Source organism: Triturus cristatus, chromosome 4_1 (genome assembly GCF_964204655.1).
Source record: "Triturus cristatus chromosome 4_1, aTriCri1.1, whole genome shotgun sequence".
Lineage (NCBI taxonomy): Eukaryota > Metazoa > Chordata > Amphibia > Caudata > Salamandridae > Triturus > Triturus cristatus.
In genome coordinates, this window is record NC_140585.1 from 54640021 (window position 1) to 54655094 (window position 15074).

The 15074-nt window shown below is 49.7% G+C and overlaps 1 protein-coding gene across 1 annotated transcript in view; it reads left to right on the forward strand.

The window, feature by feature from the left end:
- Window positions 1-381: 381 nt before the first annotated feature.
- Window positions 382-15074, forward strand: part of LOC146839464 (uncharacterized) — a 78311-nt gene continuing 63618 nt past the window's right edge. The window contains exon 1 of the mRNA XM_085651513.1: window positions 382-550. The gene's annotated coding sequence lies outside the window, so the exon portion shown is untranslated. The remainder of the gene's footprint in view (window positions 551-15074) is intronic.

Sequence of the window (15074 nt, forward strand, 5' to 3'; positions counted from 1 at the left end):
CAAACTGTATTTGAACTGGTGACTAGAATTGTATGGTATTTTTCTCTATTTACTTTGCAGTATACCACGCTGTGCATTTGAAAACCCCGATAAGTGTTTGAAAAAATAAAATGAATCTAGAAATAAGCTGTCCAGTTTAATTGCACAACTAACACATAATCAGTGGCATCTAAAAACCTAGGTCTTTCATGCCACCAAATGTTGTTTTCACTTCTCCAGACTGGAAATGAAAGTTCTGTTAGTGGCCAGCAGAGGGCGCTCCTCGCCTGCGGATAAAATCTACTGAGCACATTGTATGAAAGGGGAAGAGTTTCCTCTTCTGGGTCAGCGGTGGCAGAGACAGCCCCAGCAGCGGATGCTGACATCACTTCCGGACTCTTCATCTGTACCCAGCCTGCTGCAGAGGGCAAAGGACGCACTGTCTGTGCGTGCAATTACCTTCTTCAGACACTCATAGACCCGCCCCCTCACACCCCAAATCTGCACCTGCACCACCCCAGCCCTAGGAGGAGGAGAGAACATGGAAATGTCTGTACAGGTTACTGCTCAGGTAGGAGGCTGTCAGCAACATGTGCTGTGTTTGTAGAAATAGACGGTATAATTCTGGAGAAAATCTCCTTCAGGAGCCGGGCTGTTCTATTCGGGGATAATGGGGGGGCTTTCCTTCCGGCCCGATGCAGGTGTTTGTAGTCATTATTTGTGTTAAAGAAGGGATCTGCACTTAAGAATCTGTACCACTGCACTGCATCTTACAGCACTGTGAGAAATCTATGCACACTGCACTGCACCTTTCTCCTTATGGAGAATGTGTGTCACTGCACTGCATTTTACTGCCTTGTGAGGAATCTGTACACGCAGTGCATCTTACTGCACTATGGGGAATCTGTGTCACTGCACTGCATTTTACTGCATTGTGAGGAATCTGTACACGCTGCAGTGCATCTTACTGCACTATAGGGAATCTGTGTCACAGCAATGCATTTTACTGCATTGTGAGGAATCTGTACACGCAGTCCATCATACTGCACTATGGGGAATTTGTGTCACTGCACTGCATTTTACTGCATTGTGAGGACTCTGTACACGCTGCAGTGCATCTTACTGCACTATGGGGAATCTGTGTCACTGCACTGCATTGTGAGAAATCTGTATATGCTGCAGTGCATCTTACTGCACTATGGGGAATCTGTGTCACTGCACTGCATTTTACTGCATTGTGAGAAATCTGTATATGCTGCTGTGCATTTTACTGTACTATGTGGAATCTGTGCACTGCACTGCCAAATACTGCACTGTGAAAAATCTGTTCACATTGCACTGTATCTTGGTGCTCTAGAAAAATCTGTGCACAGTCTTTGCACGGCTCTTGCTGTTAATTTGTTAACTTGCCCATCTGTACCCCTATGTCAGAAGCATGTCCCCCAGGCAGTTGAACGTCAAGGCTTCCCTGCTGCCCCGTGCCCCCTGTTTTCATATCTCAGTCTAGGTAAAACGTCATTCATTGCAATAGGTTCCAGCGGGGTAGGTTGACTTATAGCATTATCTGCTGCAGAGGCTGTGTGTGCTGCAGGGATTATGTGTGTGTGCGCATACCTTGGGTCTGTGTAAAAAAAAGACGAAGGGCTCCAAAATAAGTAAGTATTTTTAGGTTTATTCTGGTAGATAAAGACACCCACGACCAAGGGCTCCCGATGCGTGCAGAGGTCTCTGTCAACTGACTAAACATACAGTCCTCGCACACATCATTCCAAGGGCGTGGCAGAAAGCACCAATGCGCCGCGGTAGAGCACAAGGTGCCTCCTTCTTCCTCCTTTCGTTTGCAACAGCCACAAATAATTCCATGAGCAAAAACAAAACATAAGTATAACTGAAAATTAGCATTTTAACTCAAAACATAGTCCTCAAACTTGGAAGGCAATCTCCTCTGGTGACTACATACACCAACATTTTGCAGAGAACCAACATCCCTTTGAACACACTGCTTAGTGACAGGAATGGTGTCCACGCTACCAGGTGGGATGATGCACCAAGAACCAGTGATTTCCCCAGTGCCCTCTTCATTTGCAGACAATGAAATACCTGACGTTGGATCCTGCATCCAGCTTGACCAATCACATTGTTCGTCCTCCCATTTTGTCAATTTCATCAAGGAGCACGCCTGAGAGTCTGAAAGACCTCTTGTTCCACCAGCCCTTATTCCCAAGGAGTGCTGAGCCTTTCCTTACATTTGTCACTTGAACTGGAGAGGAAAACCTTTAGAAATTTTTTAGTATTTTTAATAAGGACCCAATCATTGATTTCCAGATCCTTATTTTTAAAACGCTTTCTATCATCCAACTTCAACTTTATCACCTGAGACACAAGATCTTTACCCTCACTACTTGCCCTCTCAACACAATGTTTACTCTGACCATTCAAAACATAGATCTGTGTGTAGTTTCCTTCCTCTTAATCGAGTAAAAGGTGGCACCCCTGTAGTGCTATGAGGTGAAATGTTATACATGAAATGTTATACAACCACACCTTGGCATCAACAAATTCTTGAACAAGACGACAGCTGCCTGTATCCCTTCCTTCACTTATCTGTTTGCCTTCTCAACCAGCCCATTGCAAGATGGGGAATACAAGGCAACTTTGAAGTGTCTTACATTGTTACCTGCCAAAAATGTACACATCATGTGAGACACAAAGTGTGCGCTATTGTCTGTCACGATAATGGAGGGCGAACCCTCAGTTGCAAAAACCCTCTTCAAGAACTTGATCGCGTTGTCAGTGCTGGGCGCATCACAAAACATGTAGTATAGCCATTTGGGTTGATAATCAATCAGCAAAATGAGAAACCTGATATCATAAGGTAAAATATCATATGGACCCAAAACATCCAGCCCTACCTTGATCCAAGGTTAGCCTGGAAAAGAGACATGATGAAGGAGAGTATCTATTACCTTCCACCTTTTGTCAGACGCAAGACATTCAGCAGAAGAGTCAATGCACAACGTAACCTAAGCCTCTAAAGGAGGCCACCATTAGTACAAGTTAATAAGTTGAGATGTTTGAGAAATACTTAAATGGCCGCGATGCGCCGACTTGACAATGTCTCCTGTGAGACTTTCTGAAGGGACAAACAAGTCATGACTCATAACCATGTCATTGACAAGGGGCAACTCAGGAGCCACCATCGCAAAAGCCCTCATTTCACCAGTTCTCTTTCTACTCTCCAGCCACTCCTTTACAATGAACTCTTTGACCTGCTTAAGATTGGTTTCCTTGTCATGATCTGCCAACCAACATTGCTCCGTTACAGCAGAACACTCTTTGTCCAGATCCAAGGCTGCCAATATCTATTTGGTGTCTCCAACATCACCAGCATCACACTCGTCAGATAAGGCCATGCGTGACAAGCAGTCTGCCCTGACATGTTTTCCTCCTGGTATGCGCTTAATTGAAAAGTGAAATTCTTGTAGTTTTGACAACAACCTCACAAGCCTAGCCAATGCCTTTCCTAAACCAGTTCCGTTAAGTATTTGTATGAGGAGTTTGTGGTCAGTAAATTCTTCAAACCCTCATCCCCGAATGATACTCCTAAATCTGTCAGTCACCCACACACAAGCCAGAGCCTCGCGCTCAATTATTCTATGATGTGTTTCAGACTGTCTCAGCATCCTGGAGACAAAGGCTATGGTGCATCCACAATGAGGAAGCACTTACAGTTATCCTGGAAAGCATGCAAAGCGGGTGCCTCAATAATTACTTTCCTGACTTGGTCAAAGGTCCAAGAATTTTCATCCGACCAAACAAGCTTTAAACCCTTTCGCAGCAGGGCACGCAAGGGCTCCACAGTCTGAGCATAACCCTTTAAAAACTGTGCATGGTACTCTGCTTATACCAAAAAGGATTGAAGGGCATCCTTATCCTTGGTACATGCAGCATCACTAATCGCTTTAATCAAGGATAACTTGGGTTTGATGCCCTCTGAGGATACAGTGTGACCCAATATAGTCAAATTGCTGAGTTCCAAACTTACAGTTATCCATCCTAATGGTCATACTTGCCTTGTCCAACTCGTCAAAGACCTTTGTCAAATTCTTCAAGTGTGTTTTCCAATCATTTGCGAACACCAAAATGTCATCCTGATAGGCCTGGACCCCCGGAATGCCTCCAAAAAGATTGTCCATCAATTGTTGGAAGACACTGGCTGTGGAGGCCAGACCAAAAGGCAATCTGAGATATTTATAAATTCCAAAAGGAGGGACAAACGTGGTGAACTCCTGAGAATCAGCCGTTAGGGGTATTTGATGGTATGCCAAACGTAAGTTGATGATAGAAAACAATTTAGCGCCTCCCCAAACTAGCAAGGAGTTCTTGAATTTTGGGGAGGGGGTGACAATCAATCAATATACTTTTGTTCAAAGAACGCAAATCAGCACATAACCTGACCTCCCCAGACTTTTCCTAACTACGACAATGGGGGAAACCCACTCCGAGGATTCACACTGTGCAATGACACCTTCATCACACAAAGATCTAAGAACTGGTTTAAGTTCATCTTCCGCACTTGGGCTTGAGCATCAGCTTTAAGCCGAATTTGATGTTGGAAACCTTTAACAGTTCCTAGTTTATCAGAACACAGGCTTGGGAAAAGGTCTAACACCTTCTTGATGTCCAATGTGTGTTCTTCGACTCCTAGATAACCCACCTGAGTTTCTTCATCAAAATAGTCAACCTCAGTATTACCCTCAGGTACCTCTCCTACAACAATGGGATGAGCTGAATCTGGAATTAAATGTAAGCCAATTCTTGCTAGGTCTTGCCACCCAATTATGTTGCGTCCTTTGACAGCAATGTAAACCTTTGCACATATAGATCTTCCCAAACATTCCAACCTGGACATGAAATATCCCAACATGTTTATATCGGATTCACCGAATGCTTTGGGATTTATGTCGGTATTAATTAAAGCAACACTTGTTTTCCATTTATCAAGAAACACAATTTCTGATAAGGTTGTAATAGGCAACCCAAAATCTGCACTGATTGGAGCTTCAGTTCTACCCAACAACGCATTACACTAAGGTCCTTTGATCTTATTAGTCTTGAAAACAGCATTGCATTCCACAGTCAACAACACATCATGCAATTGTTCTGCAGACCCTTCCACAGCCTTAGCGATCTCAATGCTGTTGACTCTTGTGGTTTTTCTTCCAGATCTAAACACCCCTTGGAAATGGCCCATTTTCTTGCAAAGCATGCATCTCTTGCCTGAGGCAGGGCAAGTGGAATTATTGCTAAGATGCGATTTCGACCCACACCTAAAGCAACTGATGCTACCTTTCCTATAATATTGCTTAACTGGTATAAATACATTCACATAGTCGGCAGTCTTGTTTCCTGTAATCTTCACCGCATTAACAGATTGTTCATTGAGAAGTGCCCGCGAAGTGATCATGGAGCGCTCAATGCTCTTTGCGATGTCAATCATTTCCATGAGTGAGGGTTTTCTGCAACTAAGTAGGCGTTCCTGAATCTTCTTGGAAAAGCAAGCAAAGACAAATTGATCCTGAATATAAATGTCAGGGTGGGCCTCAAACTCGCATGTGGATGCCATAACTCATAATGCTGAAATATATTCAACCAAACGTTCATCTGCACTTTGTCTCCTCATGAAGAAGTTATGTCTTTCCAACATTATCCTTGGCCCCTGATCATATTGTTTACCCATGCAGGCTTATGCCTCCTTGTAATCATCCCAGTGCTCACTATCACCAGCACTTTGAGGAGGGGCAATGGAGGGTAAGTTTTCAAAAACTTGCTGAGCTGCAAGCCCTAAGCAACCATATAAAATTGCTACTTTGTGAGCAGGGGGAACTTGACAGCGTTGATAGCCACCAAATGACTTTCATAAATTTGGACCCATTGCCGCCAAGTAATGCTGGGTTTTCCCAGATGTTGTAAAAAAGGAGGAGGCTGCGCAAACTAAAGTGAAGTCACCACAATGCAAAGCAGAAAATGCAACTAATATTCCAATATAGGTGAAAATGTCAAATTGTAAGCAATACTAATATGAAAATGTTCACTTCTTAAAGTGTAAGTTAGTTATCAAATTTGCAGGCACAACATTTGAGTACTGGTGAGCCTGTCACTGGACATGCACACTTCTAGGCAAAACACTCGTAAAAGATGTGCATGTCACCGTAAATTGCAATTAGTTAAATCATTTTAAGGTGAGCCTGTCACTGAAAGTGCAGGCTCAAAGCTTCAAAAAGCAGAAAAGCAGTCACTTAAAGTAAGTGTGGGAGGTGTGCCTGTCACCGTAAGTGTGGGCTTGCTTAAATCTTACCTTAATTTGCAGCCGTCAGCAGTGCGAGTTAAGCTAGGGCCTATGTGCAGCCCAATCCAAGATGGCCATTATGGTATAATGGGGTAACCCACAACTGTCCACGGACCTGGGTAACAATTTGTATAGAAAACAATGGTCCTAGACTTCCAAAAACTACAATTTAGGTATGAAAAGCATTCATTAGTCAAAAGGCATCTGGCACATCAGGCATAGTTCTTCCCCATAGTCTGGAAGAATTAGGCAGCTTTGAGTGAGACTTCAGCACGACTTCCAAATATGTGAGTGCCCATACTTGTATGACAACGCTACAATGGGGTTGCTGCACTCTCTCATCAACGGTGTGCTGATGAGGATTGTACTATGATATGAAACCCACAAGAAGGATTCCAAGAGACTCTTGAAGTCATTCTGCTCTGCTTGTCACTTCAGCAGGAAGGGGAGAACAAGATGAGCTAGCAGATAAAGCAAGAAGAGGCAAGAGAAGAGAAATAAGAGTGATACAGTGAGAAAAACATGAAGGGTGGAGTAAAGTAATTAATAGATATTGGGCAAAATATGAAAGAAAGAAATTTGTAGGGAGGGAACGAGAGTTCTAAAAGATGTCCAGGAAAAGAAATGTAATGAATATTATTTATAAATTTCCAAAAGTTGAAGTATATGTTCTGAGCTAAAAATGTGATTGAAGTGCGACGTGAATTTGACTCTTCAAGAGTTATAGATGTAACATACTGTTTAGTGGTTCCAATATTTGAGCTAGGTTTAGAGCTATGTATCTGGGATTTAATCCCAATCACCAAATGGTTTAAAACAACCAAATTGAGTGATCAAGGTATTTTCCTGCAGGCTACCAATTTTAACTCTTGTGAGATAGTTAGGAGGTCCCAGGTTCAACTATCCTTCTGTATAAGTGGGTTAATGCACATACTGAACAGATCTGTGTTAGTTTTGTATCACATATGCCAGTCCTAATAAATTCTGTTGAAAATGGCCCCTTCCAGGGTGCTTTCTCTCAACTTTCTTTTGCTTTTGTCCCTCCTAGTTTTCAGCTGATCTATGTGCGAGCCTGAGGCTGTGCTTGTCATATACATACTGGTGATTAGTGTGTACATGATTGGCTAAATTGAGTTAGCTTCAAGGCCATTTTCTAGAGGTATGTAACTCAACACCATGTTCTTTATGGTTTAAATCTTTTATTAATTTTCAAAGACAAATGAAGAAAAAGGGGAAACTAGACCCCAGCTCCTAAATACAATGTATGACAGAAACAGTTGTCACAGCTAATAGCATTACCCAGGTAAAAGGCATGGAGCGAGTCTGTCAGCAAAACAAATATAAATTAAAGGAAAAACCCTCAACAGACATTGACCCAAAAGAAGAAAGCAACAGACCCCACATATCCACCCTCCACCCCCCCCTCGTCCACCAATTAAAAACCCTCAGGAAAGGAAAGGAAGGGATTAGAAGACCCACCGAGGATCATCTGAGTCTGGAAGCTCTGCGCGAGGGAGCCCGTCTGTGGGATTTGTGTGTCAGCTAGGTGAAGTAGTCTCAAGTAGCGGGGGCATGTCAGTTCCCTGAATTCAGTGATGAGGAGGGTGAGGAAGGGACGCCAGAGCTCGGGAAACTCAGACCCTCTGCCCACCAGAGAGAGAGTGAGCTTCTCCATCCCCAAAATCAGCCAGAGTCTCTGCAGCCATCCAGAGTGAGATGGGGGCAGAGGGGAGCGCCAGTGTGCTAGTATGTTCTGAGTAGCCGCCCCCAGGGCGATGGTGATCAGGCGACCTCTTCGGGACTTTCGGGGGTACATCAGCGGATTAGGCAGGCCCAAGAGGATGTAGGCGGGGAATCGTGAAAGTTGTGTGTCCAGATGGGTGTCTATTTCATACAGGACGTGAGACCAATATGGTTGAATATGGTCACAGCTCCATAAAAGGTGTTCAAGGGTACCCACCTCCCCACAGCTCCTCCAACACAGAGCACTCTGGCGGGGATCAAAATGATGGAGGCGCTCCGGCGTATAGTACCAGTAGGTAACCACTTTAGTCAGTCTCAGTGAGGCCCGCGTGGTACGCTGAGTGTCGCGTCCTGTAATAGATATTGTCCCATTCCTTATGGGTAAGGGACCTGCCTATTTCCCGTTCCCACCGGGCCCGACCAGCATTGTAGGTGAGTGTTGTAGTGGCCAGGAGGTGCTTGTAAAGATCGGAAATAAGCTTTTTGTCAGAGGTGTGGGTGATAAGCCATTTCTCAAATGTGGTCAGGGAACGCTGTGCACCGGGCTTCACCTGTGGATGCAGGGCCCAGTGTCTAAGCTGGAGATATGCGAGCCTCTCAGTTACCGGGATGCCATATTCTGTACATAGCTGTGGGAAGGAGAGGACGCCCTCCACGTCAAATAATTGCCCTAAGCGTCGGCAGGGAGAGGGCCGCCAATGCACAAAGGCCGTGGCTTCCATGCCAGGTCGGAATTCTGGATTATCAAAGAGTGGCGTTAAAGGGGAGGGGAAGGAGGTCAAGCTGTGAGTAGTCGCGGTACGGTCCCAAGCCTCCAAAATTGTGCCCGTGATATAAGATGCATAGAGGTTCGGCGGCCTATGGGCCTTACGGAGAAAGGGAACGCCCTGTAGCGTCGTCGCCGCGACTGCCTGGTCCTGAAACAGCCAGTGCTTTTCGGATTCTAGGCGGCTCCATTCTACAAGGTAGCAGAGCTGTGATGCGTAAAAATAAAGCTGTAAGTCAGGAATCCCCACCCCACCCCGCTCCGGCGGCAAGATCGCTATCGCATGCTTGAACCGGGGCTTGCGGCCCTGCCAGATGAATTGCGCCAAGTCCGATTGAGTTTGCTGAATCCAGCCTGCCGGAGGACGAAGAGGGGGTGTCTGGAAAAGATATAGGATCTGGGGCAGTATAGTCATTTTAGTAGCCACGATTCTACCCAGCCAGGAGAGGGAGTGATGTTTCCATTGACCCAATTCCTTGCGGATATGAGTGCGTAGCCTATCGTAATTCGCAGTGACTGTAGCTTGGATAGTGGGACCTAAGTGCACCCCCAGGTAGGGGACTGTGGAGGCAGCCCACTGAATCGGGTGTTCATCTTGTATACACGCCAGCGTATGCTGAGCAACGGAGATATTAAGCGTGATCGATTTGTCCATGTTAATTTTAAAACCCGAGGCCTGCCCAAAACCGTGGAATTAGATGATAAGCGCTCTCAGCGATTGAACAGGGTTAGCGAGGGACAAAAGAATGTCATCCGCATAGAGGCTAATGGCGTGGACGTCCCCACCGAATTTGATGCCTGTTATAAGGGGGTGGTGCCGGATCCGAAGTGCCAGCGGTTCCATATAGAGCGCAAAGAGGAGGGGGGAGAGCGGACACCCCTGCCTTGTGCCTCTACTAATGGGGAACCGAGAAGATGTCTGCCCGTTCACCCGAACCGTGGCCCTGGGTAGACGATAACAATTCAAAATCCGCGTGCGTAGCTTCTCACCGAAGCCGAATCTCAACAGGACTTGCTCCAGGTATGGCCAATGCACCCTGTCAAAGGCCTTCTCTGCATCAATGGCCAATAACATGTATTCCCCAGAGTTGCGCGAAGCCTTTTCAATGAGATGGAGGACTCTCTTAGTATTATCACTCGTCTGCCTTTGTGGTATAAATCCCGCCTGATCCGGTTCCCCCAGCTGGGACATATAAGGCCCCAACTGGGTTGCACGGATGCTTGTGTAGAGTTTAAGATCGACATTGAGAGGGAAATCGGTCTGTATGCGCTACATAATGTCGCATCCTTCCCAGGTTTGGGGATGACCACGACCGATGCCTCCAACATTTCTTCGGGGATGGCTCCAGCTTGTGTAGAGGTGTTGAACAGGTCCCTCAATAAAGGGGCCAGCTGAGCACAAAAGGTTTTGTAAAAGGCTGTTGAGTAGCCATCAGGGCTCGGCGATTTACCGCCCTTTAGACGCGAGATGGCCGCAATAACCTCCTCAGTCCCTATGTCTCTGTCAAGGAATTCAGCCTGCACCGGGTTGAGAGCAGGTACCTGTGCAGCCGCTAGATAATCAGAGCAGTGAAGGAGATCCAGGGGGTCGCTCGAGTAAAGAGCCGCGTAGAAATTGCGAAAGGTCTCTGCAATGGCAACATCATCCGAGGTGAGATAACCCCCCGAACGGCGAAGTGCCTGCACTCCCTGGCGCTGCCGCATCGCCCGCAGTTTATGGGCTAGAAGGCGACCACACCTATTACCACCAACATAGTAGAAATGGCGCAGCCGGAGAGCTGCATATTCGGCCTTGTCCTGGTCGAGCGCCGCGAGCTGTTTCCGCTCCACACATAGCTGGCGCCAGGCCCTGGCAGCACCCGAGCGCTGGTGCATCTGTTCAAGTTCAGCCACCCTCTTAGTGAGTTCCGCGCGTTTGCGGCTGCGTTCCAGATTATTAGCCGTTGAAATGGCTATGAATTCACCCTGTAGGACGGCTTTAAGGGCTGTCCACTGCGTCGCGGGAGAAGTGTCGGGGTTGGCATTAAAGGCGAGGTAATTCGAAATGGCCACTTTAATCTGATCAACAGTGGACGTGGAGTGTAGCAGTGTGTCGCGCAATCGCCAGTGTCGCAGTGGCTGCGTGACATGGGGAAATTGAAAGAAGGCCACAACTGGAGAGTGGTCCGAGAGAGATGCAGTAAGGATCTCAGTGTCCGTTGCGAGCGCCTGCAGTGGAGTGGAGCTAAGAAAGTAGTCAAGTTGTGCATACGTTTTGTATGCACCTGAATAGTGAGTGTAAGCCCGACTACGGGGGTGAAAGTGGCGCCACAGATCAACGAGCCCCAATTCCCTGAGACGTGTCTGTCCTGCCTGAGAGAGGGCCCCGGCTTGAGTCGTCCGCTGAGCGGAGCTATCGTTGAGATTGTCAAATACCAGATTCAAGCCCCCCCCCCCAGCAGCAGACGGCGCTCCGAATTAGTTGTTGCCTCAGCAAGTACGGTACGAAAGAATTTGTACTGACCTTCATTCGGGGCGTAAACAGAGCCCACTATAAGGGAGACCCCTGCCACTAGGTATTGATAAGTAAGCAAGCGGCCTTTGATGTCAGCCTCCTTGTGGAGTACCTTGCCCTGAAAGGAGCGAGAAACTAGGATGGCAACCCCGGCAGACTTGGTGGAGTTAGAGGAAAACAGTTGAGTAGGGAAGGCTCGATGGTGGTCTTTGGGGGTAAGATGTGTCTCCTGTAGGACGCACACCAGGATATCTGCTGGCGGAGCGTTAGGACCCTAGGGGGCCCCACTCTAGGGGCTCTGTCCAGGACAACATCAGTCTTGGGAGGGACCCCCAATATATGCCGGAAGAAGGCCATGGTAAAGGCAAACAGGTCCCTAGCGTCCTCTGTTGGTTTAACCCCACGAATCCGAATGTTGTGTCTTCGAGACCGGTTTTCTAAGTCCTCCAGGTGTGTCTGAATGTCCATGTTCTGGTCCTGCTGGCGGAGTACTTCCTGTTGGAGCATTGCCAGCTCACTTGCCGCGGTGTCGCTTTTTTCTTCGAGGGTGACCACTCTCTCTCCGACACTGTCAACATCCCTGCGTATGTCCTTGAATTCCGCTGCAAATTCAGTTTTCGCAGATTGGATGTCTTCCCGCAGGGTGAGAAACAGCGACTCCAGGAAGGCCTTAGTGATGGGCTCCTCACCAGAACTCGCAGGGGTCCCCGAAGGCTCAGCGTCAGGCGCCACACCAGCCATGACGGCAGACGACTGAGACAGGCCAAAGATGTCCTTCAGGGGTTTCACCTTGATGTTCCTGGGTTTGGACATGCTCACCGTCCCCCGTCAGGCGTCAGTCCACAGCTCTCCAGAGAGGGCCAGATCTCTTCAACGTGGGCGCAATTGCCAGTGGGAGTCCAAGCAGGGGCGTTGCACAGACCGCCAGGTAGCTGTGGGCTTACTGTTGTCATGAAGGGACCACCCAGGGCCACGCAATGTCGAGTCCCGGGAGCTGTCGATCGTCGCCTCCTCAGCATGTGTGCTGCGTCGTCCGGGCCTGGCGCTCAACCTCTCCGGAACCACCAGGGAAGCCACCCAGGCCGGCAGCGAAGCCGCCCGGTCCTATATCTCTCCGGGGCCCCAGAAGCCAGTCCAGCCGCAAATGCCGTCGTGGGGGGGGGGGCCTCCACTCGTCCACGTGGCTTTCTCAGCCGGCCCACCGGACCCCGGCCACCACAAAGCCACCAACAGCTGCAGGCCTGGGGAAGGGTGGGGTGCGGCACAGTTGCAGACCCCCGTCGCAGAGCCCCCGGGCCCCCCAAGCCCCAGATTCTGTGGGCTCGACAGCTACCCACAGCAGAACCAGCACAGAAGAGGGCAGGCCCAGAGCACCCCTCGGGTCCCAAGGCCGCCACCCGGGCCCCCCGCCTCACCCGCGTCTCTGGGACAGGCTCCAGCCCAGGGACCGAGGCTCGTTAAACAAAGTTCATTGGGCCCCACACCCCACAGCTCACCGGAAAGATGCAGGAGACATCGAGTGAAGAAGCCGGGGGGGGCCGCCCAGACACCAAGGTCATCCCGTGTGGCCAGAGCCGCCACCGCAGCGATAGTCCTCACTGGCCAGGCCCGGGAGTAGCACAGACCGATCGCCCTGCAGGGCCGGAGGGCCGCCGCACCTCTTCCACGCCGACGTCCTCAGCCGCTCCCAAAGGAAGTCGCTGTCGCCGCCAAAAGCCTCACCGTCCAGTTGCGAGCTCACAGGGGCAGGATAGGCCGCGCCGCCGCATCAATCCCTGCCTAGGTGGATCACCACGGTCTGACGGGCAGCCCAGCCCGGGGGGTCGTCCGGCGTGTTTCGACGAGGAAGTCCTCGGTGAGTGAAGAGGCTGGCCTCGGTGGGCCCCGCCGGAACCCACCGCGTTGTTGAGGCCTCCCCTCGCCGGGACGGCCGGCGCCAGCTCCCCGCGGCTCCGATAATGCTCCGATTCTGACCACCCTGCCTGGGACGTGAGCCCGATACAGGTCCGGGACACTCCGGACCGGGATTCGGGGCTCTCCAAGCTGTGAGGGCCCTATACGGGCCAGGCTATGCAGCTCCGGGAAGGCAGCGGGCAGGAGCTGTTAGAGATGCGTCCTACCTCGCCGCCATCTTGGCCACGCCCCCCCCCCCAACACCATGTTCTTTAAATGTACCTCGGATTTGTTATGACGGGGCCTGTGTGTGCAGGTTTCTGTTACTAGGCTTGGCATTTAAGAAGACTCTTGCTAAGGTCCTGCATGTCTCTTGCTATAACTGAGTACTCCCTGGGACAGGGTGTGGTGTCGGGAAGAGTAGGGTATCTACGTGTGTGCGCTACATACACTGGTAGTGAATGGCACAGAGTGGTGTGTTCGGTATCGTAGGGCCTACTTCGCATATTGGATTGGTAAAGGGAAAGGCTATTGAGCTGGATTTCCTGCATGCAGAAGAGTGTCAGTATAGTGTTTGATATCAATGATTTCTTAATGCAGTGAATTCGACACGACAGTGGCAATATCACTTAGGAAAAGTGGGAATGTCTGTACTCATGGCTCTGTATGCCTATCTACTTGTCTCCAATTCACGGCTGGCTGCGGTGGGGGATGGCTACATCTGTGCATTTCTGATAAGACAGCCATAAACTAGGGGCTCAAGGGATCTGCAGACCTCTCACTCTGAGGGGCCTTCCTGTGTTGGTTAAGTGGGGGTGGAATTGGCACCTGCATTCCAAGTGGCAGGGTTGTGGCCCCACTAAAGATACTTATTAAGCCTCCCAGGGTAGGATGTCAGGCATGACAACATTTGGTGGTGCGAGTGAATTCAACATTACGAAGGTAGAAAAAACACTTTGGGAAGTGTGCATTTTTGGTACTTATGGCTCTGTATGCCTATCCACCTGTCTGGCTGCTCGGGGGATTGCTACATCTGTGCAATCCTGATAAGATGACCATAAACTAGGGGCTCAAGCCATACTGCAGACCTCTGAGGGGCATTCCTGGGTTGGTTAAGAGGGGGTGGAATTAGCACCTGCATTCCAAGGGGCAGGTTTGCAGCCCCACTAAAGATACTGATCGGGGGGGCGTGGCTAAACGCTTACGGGAATGGCCGCTCGGTAGTTTTACTCCGGAGCGCCACTCCCGCAATATTCTGGAAAACATCGCCCTCACCAGCCCTAGAGCCGGAAAACGACTGTAGGGGGGCCCGACGATCTCCCGGTAAACTTTGGTGGAAATCGGTGGAGGTGCGCGGACCGCGCTCCAGCGGCCCGATCGGCTGAAGTTTCTCTGCCGGCAGCTGTGCGGAGCTGCACAGCCAGCCAGCGCCCCACGCGATGCCGAGGCCTGGCCCGACGGAGGCGGCGGCGAAGGGTAGTGAGCTTGCCCAGCGGGAGAGACTGCCACCGGAACACTCGCGGCAGCGGCGGTGACGTGCCTCCGTCGACCGGGGGGGACAGAGACCCGGCGGAGACGCATCTTGAGAAGGGCCCGCACTGGGATGCACGCTCGGCCTCCTCTGCCCGGGAGGCAGCGGTGAGTGGATTCCAACGCTGAGCACTGCGGGACTGAGTGCCGGGGGAGGCGCCGTGGAAAGCAAGGCCAACAAGCTCCATAGAGAGGGGAAAATATTAATGGCGACCATTCATTTTTGGGACATCAGGCACTAAATATGGGTGGAGACTGATTAGGGGTGTACTCCTCACTACCTGACTGTTACCGGGTGTGGCGCGGTCGATGGGGGGACC